Source organism: Rhinopithecus roxellana, chromosome 1 (assembly GCF_007565055.1).
Source record: "Rhinopithecus roxellana isolate Shanxi Qingling chromosome 1, ASM756505v1, whole genome shotgun sequence".
Taxonomy (NCBI): Eukaryota; Metazoa; Chordata; class Mammalia; order Primates; family Cercopithecidae; genus Rhinopithecus; species Rhinopithecus roxellana.
Window position 1 is genome coordinate 188416421 of NC_044549.1, and position 14563 is coordinate 188430983.

General features: G+C 42.8%; 1 protein-coding gene across 1 annotated transcript in view; it reads left to right on the forward strand.

Moving 5' to 3' along the window:
* The window catches only part of CLSTN2 (calsyntenin 2), a 625300-nt gene that overhangs the window by 139840 nt on the left and 470897 nt on the right, over positions 1 to 14563 (forward strand). The gene's annotated exons all lie outside the window — the stretch shown is intronic.

A 14563-nucleotide genomic window follows, 5' to 3' on the forward strand; every position in this document is an offset into this window, starting at 1 on the left:
GCTTGCCTAAAAAACCCCATTGTGCCTGTGGTGAAAGAGGTCTTCTCAGTTTCCCTCTCATGTAGAGGGGATGAAAAAAAAACCCTCAAACCTTATAGTCTGAAAATACTCAAACCTAGAATGTTTTTGCTCACTGCCCACAAAGCTCTTTCCTCTGTTGTCCTTTCATCTAGCATCAAATGCTCACTTTGCTGTAGCTGCCTATGTTTGGAATGGCTGGTTTGCTCCCCGACTAGCATTTAACTGTTTGATAATTTATATGTGAACTCTCCTGGAATCCAAACCAGATTTAAGTGTGATGATTAAGGCTTGCAGTTCCTTCTCAAGGGAAGTTGTAGAAACTGGAGAGAAATGTTGCTGGGATTGGTAGAGAATTTTCCCTGCAAAGGGTCAACTGTGAAGCTGAATTTTGGGTAACAGGGTGGATGAGGGGAAGATGAAAGGGGAAGCAGAGGTTATCATGTGTGCTGGTGGCATTTGGAGGCTTCCTCTAGACCACTTGAGTTTTATTCTGTGGACCCACAGGACACTCTCCACCCTCTTTTGGTTCAGTGTCAGGAGATGCTTGCAGTAGTTGATCAGCTCTAATCCTTAACCTTTCATTGGTGCTTGACTTGCCTACTCAATGGGTAAAACATTGAAGTACTGAACTAGCTCCTTCTGGTTAATTGGTTGATTGGATTGGAAATTAGAACCTGGAGCTGCTCAAGGCACGGTATCTGGTATTTGTGGATGGGGGAGATGACTGGGGCAGAACTGAGCCCTATTTTTGCCAACATTGTACCAATGTGTGATATAATATACTACTGAGAGCACTACAAAATTAAAGGTGACTTTTTAATCTGGGATTGCAAACTGACAGCAGCCTGTCTGGGGAGCTCCATGTAATGAGTGTATTGTCTCCAACAGGCCTCAATGACTGGTAGGTGAAAAGCTGTGCCACAGCCTGCAATTATTATGCTCACACACAAAAGAGGGCGGGGGTGACAGCGTGGTGATCTACCAGTGCTGCCTGTGGGGTTAATGGTAAGTTTTCCCACTGCTAGTAGTCTATAAAGAGAACAAAGAAAAGGAAAACAGTGCAGGGGAAAATCAATAGTATTAACAGAGTCATGGTAATGAATGCAATCGTTTATTTCTGGGGTGGCTTTTATTGAACTGGTTTTGAACTTGAAACCTTTTATTTTAAGTTTATGAGTTAGAGAATAAGAAATTTAGGGAAAAAAATGAACCTTCTGCTAGACACAGCAACCATGTTGGGTTGATCAAAGCTAAAGTTTTCAGTTTTTGTAAAATGGAATTGAGATTGGAATATATAAATGTGTATCCATAAGGAGGATACCATGGAAATGCTGGGGAATAGAGTGTGGTTTTTGATGTCAGAAAAACCTATTTTTGAGTCCTGGTTCTGTCTGTTAGCTGTATGACCATTGATCAATTTCATTTTGTGTAAAACAGGATCTCCCTAGCTAGGGTTGTTATGAGACTCACGTCTATTTATAAAGGCTTCTAACATGGTGCCTGGTAGGTTTCCTACTTAACTAAACCACAGCTATGGTTTGCTGATGCCATCATTATCTTGGTATTTTATACTTCATTATAGTCTCCCAATTCAATGACCTCTGAGCTGAAGGCCAAGAAAGAGTTGAATGGTGTATGTGACCTTTTCAATCTGTTGATTAACGATAATCATATTAATATCAATTTTCAGGAGAGAGCATAAATTTCCAAGAGGTACAGAAAATCCTTCCAAAAGATGACAAACTCTAGAAATACTCAAGCAAATGTAGTAGGATCATGTACTATGGACACTGTAGAAAAGAATACTAGGGTAGGCTGGGTGCAGTGGCTCACTTTGTGCACTGGGAAGTGCAGCGGCCTTCCCAGCACTTTGGAAGGCCAACACGGGCAGATCATGAGATCAGCAGGTCAAGACCATCCTGTCTAACACAGTGAAACCCCATCTCTAGTAAAAATATAAAAAATTAGCCAGGCATGGTGGCACATGCCTGTAATCCCAGCTACTTGGGAGGCTAAGGCAGGAGAATCGCTTGAACTTGGGAGGCGGAGGTTGCAGTGAGCCAAGATCGCACTACTACCCTCCAGCCTGGGCAACAGAGTGAGACCACGCCTCAAGAAAACAAACAAACAAAAAACAAGGGTGGATGGGAAGGAGAAATAAGAGTTTACATTTATTTACTTTTTACCCAAAATAACTTTCCAATTGATATTTTTAAAATCTAGAAACAATTTTGCTGAATAATGGTTTTTATGTTTTCATGTTTAGGTCCAGTGCATATAAGTTTATTCTTGATTAATGGCAGGGAGGAATTAACGTATACCAACTTTGAGGAAGATGTGCTCATTTACATTATTTTTATAATTCAGTCATATGAGGCATTTTATTCACATTCTACATATAAGAAGATTGAGAACAAAATATGTAACGTAGATTCAAGTTGCACAGCTAGAGTGAGGCCAGAGTTCATACCCCAGTCTCGTGGTCTTTCTGCAGCCTCATAGTAGAGCAAGGATACTGGCACTTGAGAAACCAACCTTGAACCACCTCCTCTGAAGCCCAGTGAGTGCCCTTCCTCTAGGCTCTGACCACAGTGGGGCCTCCCTCCCTCAGCCCACATAACTCATTGCATTGTGCTTATCTGTTCACTAGTCTTTAAAGTAAACTTCAGAACTGTAATACCTGTATCCTCTTCATCTCTGAACCTCCAGGACTTCAGAAGAAGTGACTGGACATAGTAGGTGCCTGGGGAAGGTTTTGGAATGAATGTTTGAAGACAGCATCTAGGTGTCCAGCTCCTAGACCTTTTCTTTGAGTGACAGTGGGTCTCAGTCTCATCTATTCAAGCTCCTGTTTGGGTTCATATTTATCCCAACCCAACCTTCTTTCCCTGGCCCATGGGGTCTCTCTTCATTAAGACTGATGTTCCCCCAGCCCACCAAACCTGCAGTCTCCTAGGACTCTCTGCTTCCCCCTATTATTTTCCACTAGTTTATCTAAGGTGCTGCTTCATAGGCTTTCACGGTCCCATCTGCAGTTCAAGTTGTTTGGCTATATCTGCTCATCAGCCATCAATGAGGACTCCAGGAAACCACCGCCCCAGACACCCTCCAGTCAGTCCCCCTACTCCTGGGGGCTGGAGCTCTGTTAGCCCACAATGTCTATGCAGCACCCAAGGTTTGCCACAAGGATGGGATGAGTGCATGGTGTGTTACATGGACAAGTACAAGGCTGTAAGGGTAGAAACTTCAATCCCACTTCTGCTGTTTGCCAGCTGTGGGACACTGCACCGTGAGAAGGCTGTGTGTGAAAGTGCGTCAGTAAAGCGGAGATAGGGATGAGCTGACCTCTGACTATCCTCCACTCCACAGCACACTTAGCTATGTCAGTGATGTGACACCGACACTATGTCTTTGTGGAAAATGGGCCTCCAAAAGAAGGAAAGATGCTTATGTTGATGACAGAATGGAACAAAAGGTGAAGATGTGTGAGCAACTGATGGCTCTCTGCAAGAAAACATATTCATGGGGGAAATTCTGAACAATAGTGGAATTTTTCAATTTGGTTTTTCCCCCCTTAGGGCAAATCCCTCACAAATGTCAAGACACTACTAAAAATGAACAATGAAGAAAAGATAAAGAATACGAAAGTATTGACAGCATTGGAAAGTTTAATTTCTTCCTTTGTATTGAAAGATTAATTTTCTTAGTGCCAAGGTTGATGTTTCTCCTCTTTTGCATGTTTGTCATTAGTATTCTGCGTGAAAAGTTAAACACTTGAAACGGATAAAGATTACCTGCCAATGCTTTCCCCATGAATCAGATTCAAAATGCAAACTGTGACATGAGGCAGAGACGTTTATTTTATTTAGTAGGGAACCAGGAGAGGAAATTGCTCAGTTTCTGCGCTGCAGCCCCAGGCACTGGGAGGTCACACTGGTGTATCCCTCCCCCTCCTCCCACCTCCAGAATCCTCCCTTTCCTGCTCACTTCTCTCCTTCCCCTTCCCTTTTCCAAGCTGTGCCTGATATCATGATATACCACCCCTTCTGCATGCCCCAAAGCCTCTGTCTAGAACGAGGGTTAGAGCCTTGCTCATTCTAATCAACTGGATTTAGCATCACTGTACTCTGAAGACTGGAGAGAGGTTGGGGTTCAGCTATCCAGCTCTGTAACTCAAAAGCTGTTTGACCTTCAGCAAGTTGCTAAACTCTTCTGGAACTAGCTTACTTATTTATTATTATATATAAAATGCAGCTCTAACTACCTATTGGCTGATTCATTTAGCTAACTAACTTGTTCATGGCTCATCACTCTCCACCTACCTAGAGTTAATGTCAGGCAGGGCATTTCTCTCCAGCTTTCTGAAGGCAACAAGCCTATTGGGGTGCTAAAACACCTTAAATGGAGGAGCAGGAGTGGACCAAGGACAGCTTCTGACTCGTAGCAGGTGGATGCCCAGTGGGAGGCAGGACTACTGTCATAAATATTGTTCTGTCCCCTAGAGCAGGAGCATTTTGAGCAATGTAATCCTTTCTGCTTCATACTGTGGCCTTTCTTCTGAAGTTATTTGACTACTGGGGGCTCTTCTCCTGTGGCTGGCCTTCTTTCCCTTCTCTCCTATTCCTTGAATATAGAGGGCTGTGTGCTGCATCTGGAGGGCTGGCAGAGGGAATGATGGGAACGTGCATTGCTTTTTGGCTTGGGGTTCATCTATTAAGCAATTGTGGGATGGGCCATCCTTCCAGGCTTTGCATTGCAGGGGACAGGCCAACAAGATTGGCAAGTGCATCTTTGAAATGAACATGTCTCCATTGTGCCTCATTTCTAGGATCAGAATGAATTAAGTCCACCCTGGATTTTGAGAGCCTCACCACTGTGGCCCCTGTTTACTTCTACAAGCCTCTGACTATAGTCTAATGCTCCCCCACACACCCCTCCAAGCAGAGGAGTTGCTTCCTACTCCCTCTCATCCCCCAGTTGTGTTGCTGCTTTCAAGCCTTGCTCTGTCACCATCCCCTTTCTGGAGTGGTCTTGCCACTCTTCTGTACAACTTCCAGTCTTTTAGCTCAATCCATTAAACTCCCCATGATCCATGATAGTTTCCTATGGGACTGGGTTAGGTTCTGGAGATATGAGGAAGAACTAGACATGGTCCCTCTCTTCAGTGGACTCACACCTCAGGCTGTATCTTTTATATATTCTCCATCTTTGCCTTAGTAGCAAGCACAGGTCTTGACATCAAGGAGCATGTGGAAAATGTGTATAACTTCTATTTGGGTGCCACCATGGACAGCATCATTTCAACCTGAGGGCCTTTACACTTGCTGTTTCTGCTGCTTGAGAAAATCTATCTTATCCCTTCAATAATTAGGCTTTATTAGGTCTTAGCTCACGTGTTACTTCCTTGTGGAAGCCTTTTGCTGGACACTATGTGGCTCATTTTTATAAGAACTCATGGCTTCTTGTATTCTTCTGTTATAGCATTTATTACATTTTTTGCTGATTTGCTTGTATGATTTGAATATTTGATGCCTTCCTCTCAAGATTGGAAGCTCTATGATCTAATTTTTTCACCACTCTGTGCCCAGTGCCTGACACAGTGGCAAGTCTACTATGTTGCTATCTGATTAATTTGTATTAAATAAATAACTGGGAACTTGATAGCCCAAATTTTATAATGGTAGCAAAGAGGGATGAATTTTCAAGATAAATGTTGAAAAAGCTGGGAAAAAACCTTAAATGGCTGGCTAGTTGGATGAATGGATGAATCAATTAATGGATGGTTGGATGAATTAATAGTTCAGAAAATAAAACCAGGTCTTCCCAAGCAGCAACTTCTGGCAATTGAGAGCCATTCAGAGATTTACCATATGTCTGTCTTTTCCTCTCCAACCTCTAGCTCATGTTTTGCCCCACCAATATTCTATTATCCCTGAATCCCACATTCTTATGTGTCTGCACATCCAGAGGCAGAACCTGGCGCTTGTGCTATGTGGTACATGATGAGTTCAAGTTTTTAGCGTAGGATTTTCTATCCACTGGCTTTTATCCCACCTGTGCTGGAGAGTCTTCCCTGAGCACAGCAAAACTACACAGTTCTGGTGGTAGCACGGCCCATGGGACATCTGTGGGCAGGACACCACCAAGGGAATACAAAGGAGTGAAGATATTAGCATCCATGTGTCTTAAGGTCAGCATTTTTTTTTTCAAGTTTTTTTTTCATTTCTTTTTAAAAAAACAGTAAACTTTGATCTTCTGCCTCCATTCAGTAAGTATCAAAAGTGGACCCTCGATACTTCCATTTTTGATGTAACACATAAACTGGAGATCAGTAGGAGATATTCTTTATTGCCTTTCAAAGGCTTTTACCAAAGAAAAGTAATAGGTTCTCTTAATCTGGGAATGTAGACTTTTCATGATGCTGTGTATAACCCCAGAGGAATGGGAGGTCACATCCTGATGAATCAGCATGTTGGTGTTCTCCTTGCCTTTCTTGTTTCAAATGGGATGCATGTACATTTCCGACATACCCTCCTGAGAGGCACCACCACATGCTTGCAGCATCACTACCCAAGTCCTGGTGGCCAAAGGCAGAGAGGTACAGACATGAGGCTAGGATTTGGGATGTGACCATATTAAATAAGTATAGCCTCCTCCTACAGCCCAAGTAAGTGAATGAAGTACTGGGCAGGGAATGGGAACATGATGTCCTTGTTCAGCAAAGACCTTAACCACCTGTATGAGCTCTGGAAAGTCCTTTAGTATCTGTGTGGTTTCACTAAGGTTAGGAATAAGAGTGTATGTAGATATGTATGCATTCAAATGTATGATAGCTGACTGACAAAATCTAATTTCCTTCAGTAATCTGCTGAAATCTATCAGAAACCAAGTCTACAGACAACTGCAACAGACAACTGAAACAGAATGTGCTGCTCTTTTACAGTTATTTTACCAAATTCCCAGGTTGAAGGAGACTATCTGGGGGTTCTCTAATATACTTCATGGTGCAAGACACATTGATACAGGATATAACCTATTTCTGAACTTGAGCAAATTTTGAAATCACAAATTCTAAGGGCTTCAGGTAAGCCTAAAGGCATTCCTCCCAGCAGATACTTGAATCTCCTTTCCAGCATCTGCAACAAGTATTTTCTACTCCTGCTTATCTACTTCCTAGCAACAGAGAATACAGTACCCTCCTGAGGAAGTCTACTTGCTTTTTGAATTGGGACTCAACCTGTGTATAAGTTTGTGTGAACTGAATGTGTGTGCATACACATAAGCATGTGTGTGAGTGTAAATGTTGTATACGCACAGCATGTGCAATCCATGAGTTTTTTTTCTAGTGTGTGTGGCTGAATCTTCTACTGTTTATCTCTCCAACATTTTCAAGGAGAAATAAAACTTTTTTAGGATTGTCAGATATTTTCGATTATTGTAGCCTCTCTCCACCAGTACAGTTAATTGAGGGTTGATTTTGTTTGCAGATGTTATGCATTATTCATCCAGGGTCTCTATGGACACCTCATTTCCTGCCTTAGAAAAGAAATCAACAAACAGATGGATGTCATTTCTGTTGCATTGCTGCACTGAAAGAAAGATGGTGGGCTAGAGAACTTGTTCCCTTGTTTGCACAAAGTGCTTTTCTTGCCAGCAATAAAAGAGCCTCATTTTCTTGCAGTGACACTTTTTGACCAGCCTTTAGACCCACTTACTTTCCTCACTACATATATGTAAGCAGGGCTATGGTATAAGCTGATATTTAACCACACTAGGGGACATTGCTCCAAGTCTTCTGCTCATAGTCTTACTCCCCTGGGACCAACCTCACCTAGAAGCAGGGAGGGGCCAGTTGGGCTGTGGACACCTTCTCACCTTTAATGAGAATCCACATCCTCTGGGAGCAATTTACTATGGCTAGAGAGCTGACACAACTCATTGTCTATGGCTGGGTACTGGAGTCCACCTGGTGAGACCCAGGTGTCATTTTTTATATATCTGCTCTGAACATCCTGGCCTGCTCTGCCTCTTCTTGTGCCCCTCTCTCCATTGCTAGCCCCAGGATCTCCCACAAGCCTGAGTAAAGACAGGTGCAATAAGACAATGTCTAGAGGGACAACTTGGCCTCTGCAGACTCCTGTGGATATAGAGCCTTAGAGAATGTTTTGAACTATGATCTCAAAACTATGGTGTGACGTAGTTGTGTATTCACCAGATCCTATGCTTTAGCTCTTCATGAAAGTCTGTGATGACTAGGTTGCAGAAAACCAGCTAAAGTACAGATCACTTAGGGCAACTCCTGGAGACTCCCTTCGGATGCACATTGGCCTGTTGGTGAGAAGTATGATGTTTTAAGATATATATGTTCAGCCAACTGTAAATCTCTCACGGGGTCTCTTTTCCACCAATTCCATAATAATAATTGCTTCCTTCCTTATGAATATTTGGAGATATTATGCCAATGACAAGAATGACAAATGAATTTCCTCTGGTGTGACAATACTAACAGATTAGGTAGGTGTAGTCCCTCTACTACAGTGTTCAGTGATGATGAATGCTGGGGTTGATTAGCAATGTCTACTATGGGAATGGGATAACAGAGCTGTAGTGTGCATGCTATAGTGCTTGGAACAGGCTGTGGAGCTGGACTTCATCAATTTAAATCCTAGCTCTAATATTTCCTATAATTGTGTGATATTAGACAAATGACTTAAACCCTTTGTGCCTCAATATATTCATATGTCATTGAGAATATTGATAGTACTTCCCTTTAGGGCTTTTGTATGGATTGAATCATCTAATATGTGCAGGGTACTTGGAATGGCGCCTGGCACATAAGTGCAACATAAGTATTTGCTGTTATTGTAATTACAAATACATACCTTTGACCTTCAATCCAACAGGGGTTAAAGTTCACCTGGTTTGTTTATCATGTGTGCACTCATTTTGGGTCCCCAGGCTTACCACTTTCTTTTCTAAGTGCTCATAAACCATCTCTTTAAGATGTTTTCTGTGGTTCCCCTGGATATCACTGTGCATCGCAGGCATGCATTTCGGATCCATACTCTCTCAATCCTTGAAAATTAGGACTTTTGTCATTGCTTCATCTTCAAGCATTGCTCTAATTCTGTTTCACAACTGTCTTTGACAGATCCTGGTGACATATTTAACTAGTCATTGTGTATCACATACAGTTCTAAGAGCTTCCCCTTTTCCTCATTATTCCTCACAACAACCTTTTTAGATTGGCACTATCATAGTCCCCATTTTACCAATAAGAACTTTCACATTTAGAGAACTTAAATATCTTGCCTGAGATTTCTCAGCTGGCAAATGGTAGATCCCAAATTTGGATTCAGGTCATTTACCTAAAAGGTGGTTTTAAGACTTTTTGTTTGGTGGAGAAGTTTTTTTTTAATGGAGGGAAGAGGATCATAGCTGATATAAGACAAGATTTGGGAGTTTGGGTGAAGTACAGGCTCAGAAACCAGTGTCTTGAGACCAACCAGATTGTAGTTGTGGTGTGTCCATTTTACCTTTGCTGAATTTCAGGAAGGAGGGAGAAAGAAGACTGAATTTTTTCCCTTAATTCAAGGGAGAGTTTATGGAGATTAGGACAGAGCCCAGGGAGAGGTATAGGTCGAGGATCAGGCAAATGAGCTGATTAAAAGTTAAACATATGAATTGTAGCCATTCTTCTTATTTATATTTTTAAGATCCTAGGTAAATTTGTAATACCTCTGCCTTGTTATTAATAGCTATTTCTCAGCATTCTGCATTGGAAAGGCTCAGCTTCTACCTCCTAGCATCTTTCTCTTGTAAGTAGTTCATTCTTCTATTCATCTGTCCACTGATCCATCCCATCATTGATTTAATCATCCTTGAGCTAGATTGTTGTGCTTTGGACAACAAAGTAAAAAAGACAAACTGCTGTTTTTGAGGGTTGTGCTTTTAGAGTCAAATGGGGAAAACAAAAAGTAAACATACTCAAACAGTAAGATTTTGACTGATATAAACAAAATATTTAGGTTCTGTGGGGCTCCCCAAATGGACACCTAACCCAACCTGAGAGAGGAGAGTAATATCACTGAGAGCTTCTCAGAGGAGGTGAATTTTGAGTTAAGTGGATAAGTTGTTTGCAGCATGGAAATAAATTGAGGTGAGGAGGTTGGGGCAGAGAGAGATAGTAGTGTCTGGAACATCTGGGAAACTTCAAAATGTTGGCATGCTTAGAGCGTAAATTGCGCAGGTGGCAGTGGCATGGGAGCTTGTTCCTATGCATCTCATAGTCCAAGTTAAGGAGTCTGGGTTTTAAGGAGGTTGGAGTCATTGATCTCTGGGGGCTCAACAGGAAGCTAAAGGCAGGAGCGTTTGGTATCTTATCAGCCATTCATTATGCCATGACATCTCTAACACACTGGATGATTTTGTGGCCCATTATTTGTTTCCCCCCTAAGAAAACCAGATGCAAACATAATCACTTGGTTAAAATAAGATTTAGAGCACTTTTATCACAGAAGAGATGGTACTGTCATAAAAGCCACTGTCCCACAGGCAACATTTTCTATTAACAGTAGACGATTTAACAGATGTCCATTATCTGAGAATGCGATTTGTTCTGATAATGGCCAGACAATGAGTTCCAAACAGTTTGTAATCCAGGGTCTCCTTCATTCTTGTGCAGAGCACATAAATCAAGGTTGACTTTTATGTGACACCTGGACACACCATAACTTGTTGAGGGAGGAATTTCTCTGAAAATCTTGTATTTTTAATCTAGAATCCAGCTGAGCCACAATTTCCCATCCCGACCCCATTTCACATTTATGGCCAGCAAGACCACACTGACATTTAAGGTCATTTGAGCTACCCTTCACAGGGTTACAACTGCAGAAAAACAAAGCCACCTCTCCATGGCAGCTCTCAGTACCACCCCCGCCCCTCCTATGACTCTCCCCACCCAAAGTCCTTCCACCCCCGTGTCAGTGAGGTTCCTCTGAGACTGTCAATACTGGACTGACCTGACTTGATCTGCACAATGGATATGGTGATGTCATGCCTCTTCCCTGGGTTTCTCCCTGGACCCTGCAAGGGAGGCCTTCACAGCTTGCAGTGGAATATCTGAGGCAAAACCTTCCAACAGAATTTCATAGTATCTGTCACATTCTCATATTGTCTCTTTCTTTAAAAATTCAGGTGAATAATTTCAACTTATTTCACTGAATATAGTAAATAAATATTTTACATTTGCTAAAACTGTGTACTTTGTTCCAAGTTATTTAAGTGGAAAAAAAGTATGTAATAAAATTTAAAATAAATCAACTGAGACAAAACAAAAACACAAATATTAAAATGTAACTAAAAAAGTAAGAATGCAAAACACATTGAGTCTTTTGGTCCCTGTCCCTGCTTCCTGAAGACCTGCCAGCTTAGAAGCCGCTCATGTAACTGGAGCTCAATTAAGCAAGCTGACTGAGCCCTGGTCTAGGGCTCACTCCTTTTACCTCATTTCTCACTTGTTCATATCTCTTGGGATTCTGATTTGGGCCTTATTTTTCTCTGTGTGGCCTTGTGTGCCTTCAAAATCAAGCTTAATTCTTCTAGTCTCTTGGAGTTAACCTCTGGCTTCTCTTCTTGGCCCAGATTCAGATTCTCCCTTGGGTTACGTGGCTTCTGAGTGCCCTGGTTCAACACTTGAGATGGCTCCCCCAGGGCAGCCTTCAAATCTGTTCCTCAACCCAGCTTCTCCGGCAGGGAACTGGTCCTAGGGAAGCCCTTTTGTTCTGCCCAGTGGAAAAGGGGACCTATTAGTTCAGCAGGCTCTAAACTCCCAAAGCAGTAAAGAAGTAAAGCCCTGTGTTTTTAAGTGTGCTCTATTTTGGTCTTCCTTTTCAGCTTGTTTTATTTATTTATTTTGAGACTGGGTCTCGCTCCCATTGTCCAGGCTAGAGTGCAGTGGTGCAACCTTGGCTCACTGCAGCATTGACTTCCCAGTCTTAAGTGATCCTCCCACCTCAGTCTCCGGAGTAGCTGGGACTCCAGGCATGCGCCACCATACCTGGCCTATTTTTTGTATTTTTAGTAGAGATGGGGTTTTGCCATGCTGCCCAGGCTGGTCTCAAGTGATCTGTGTATGAGTTAAAGAGAGAGGAAAGAAACAAAAAGTCCGGCTTAATAGTTAAAGGCAGGTTTATTTTAGAGAAAAAACATGAGAGGGGCTTCTGGCTGATTTCAGTTAGGAGCATCTTTTTTTTTTTTTTTTTTTTTTTTTTTTTTTTTTTTTTTTTTACAGACTAAGAGTATATATTGGTTTTAGGGTGAGGGGGATTATTAGAAGCTTGGAATGTTTCTGTATGGGGGAGAAATTTATGGTGGAGTTGGAATGTCCCTGGGTGGAGCGGAGGTTGTCTTGGGGCTGATATCTGTCTGGCAGAAGGTGGGTTATCAGGGCTGGCATCTTCCCCACTGAAGGGGTTATCTTGGGGCTGGCATGTCTCTGGTTGGGGAGGAATTTGGAATGTTTCTGGTGGGAGATGTTATTTGTGGTTTATGGTCATGCTGACCTTAGCCATTAGGCTGATGCCCTTTGGATTTAGGTGGTTTTTGATTAAGCTGAATTTTAAAATAACACTTGTCCAAGATGGCGATAATCCTGCTCTGTCAATTTTCCCACCTTGACCTCCAAAGCACTGGGATTACAAGCATAAACCATGCCTGGCCTTTTTCAGGTCTTTTATATTGATCAATCTGCTCCATCCAAGATCAATGAGGAAAAACAAAGGCACTATCAATAATGGATGGCCAAATGCAGGTCAATTGCTTACTGCTGTCTAGTGTATGTCGGGTGATGTGGGCAGAAACAAGATGAAGCATGATACTTTGTTCTGGGACCGTGAGTCCTGAGTCCCACAACACTAACGCAGAAAATAAGGAATAGTGAATCTCATGGGAAGAGAGGGCTACACCAGCCAGGGAAGGCTTCCTGGAGGAGGTGAGGATGAATGTGATCCTTGAAGGGTAGGGCAAATGTAGGGTGAAGTTTCTGACTCCGAAGCAGGCTGGACATAATAATGGCAAGACAGTTAAAGGAGGTGTACAGGGGCAGGAAAGGGTACTTACTGGCCAGGGGGTCAAAACAGAGCTTTGTGGTAGGAAGTTAGTGGCCTTCAAATGCCAGATTTGGAACTGGGAATCTGATCCTAAGAGTAGGTGCATTGCATGTGGGTGGGCTGGTGATGGGTAGAGGAGTTCTGAGTAACTCTGGGCAGCACCTACATAATGTGGTGGGGTGGCCAAGCCTGACTCTGCCACCAACTGTGTCCCCTGGGGAGGTTGGTGGCGTCCTAGAGCCAGTCACCATTTCTTGATTTTAAACGTGGGATAATGACTCCAACCTCATGAAGCTGTTGTGAGGATTGTTGTGCACAAACCTGGAGCCTGGTGCCTGATGGATAATCAGTGCTTGACAAACACAAGGTGCCCAACAGCATGAGGTAGACCACGCAGAGCAGCTGTGGGCGGGGAGAGATGACTCAGCTGGAAGAGCATACCCTTGGTAACATGTCCTGGACAGACTCTTGAGCCTTAACAAAGCAGTGCAGAATCCAGACACACAGGCAGCCCTCGTCCTGGACACCCATTCCTTGGCTGTACCTAACAGACCACTGCTTTCAGGGAGCCGTGCCAGTGAGTAGCTGCCTGCCTTGGGGGAAGGAATTCCTAGAAAACACCAGAGCCTGCCTGGGCGGTGTGTGGCAGTCACAGAAGCCCAGAACATTTCATTACCTAAATCTGTGTACAGTTTGAAGACATTTAAAAAATGTTTATGCTGACTTGTTGCACTTCTCTATGAAATCATTTTTTGAAATTACTCAGGAAATGAAAACATTTCCTCACTTTTTGATGCTGAAATGCAGAAGGCGTGGGCCATCCACGACTCCACTCTGGGCCTTCTGTGGTTCCTCAGGGTCAAACACAAAGCCTCAGAAACAAACACAAAAGGAGCAATATCCCATTAGGGATTCTGTTGATGATGTACTTAAAAGTTATATTGTGTTTTAAAGTTCCATTATGAATGGGAATAATAGCCTCTGTGTTGGCTTTTATTGCCTTACCATACAACAAAGCAATTTCCATTCGCTTTGTCTAATTTTCTCCATTCTTTGTGGTATTCCTAGTCCCCAGTCAATGCCCAGCACATAGTAGGTGCTCAGTAAATGTTTGTTGAATAAGCAAGGATGCTCTAATTCAAGTCTGGCTGTGCCTCAATCATCCAGGAAGCTTTACAGAGAGCAAGTCCTGGGATTCCCTACCAGCCTATTGGACAGCCCCACCCTCCAAGTCTGTCTGCAAAGGCTGCTGTGAGAATGCTTCAGCATCTGGATCCTTGATGAGACTTTGAGGCTCCTGAGAGTGCAGTGTGTGCCCCCTCAAACCTCCTAGCCCTATTTGAAAGTGTTTAGGAATTGGGATGCTGTCTCACTGCTCAATTCACTGAAGAATCCTCCCACAGTCATCCCTTGGGAACACATTTGTGGACATG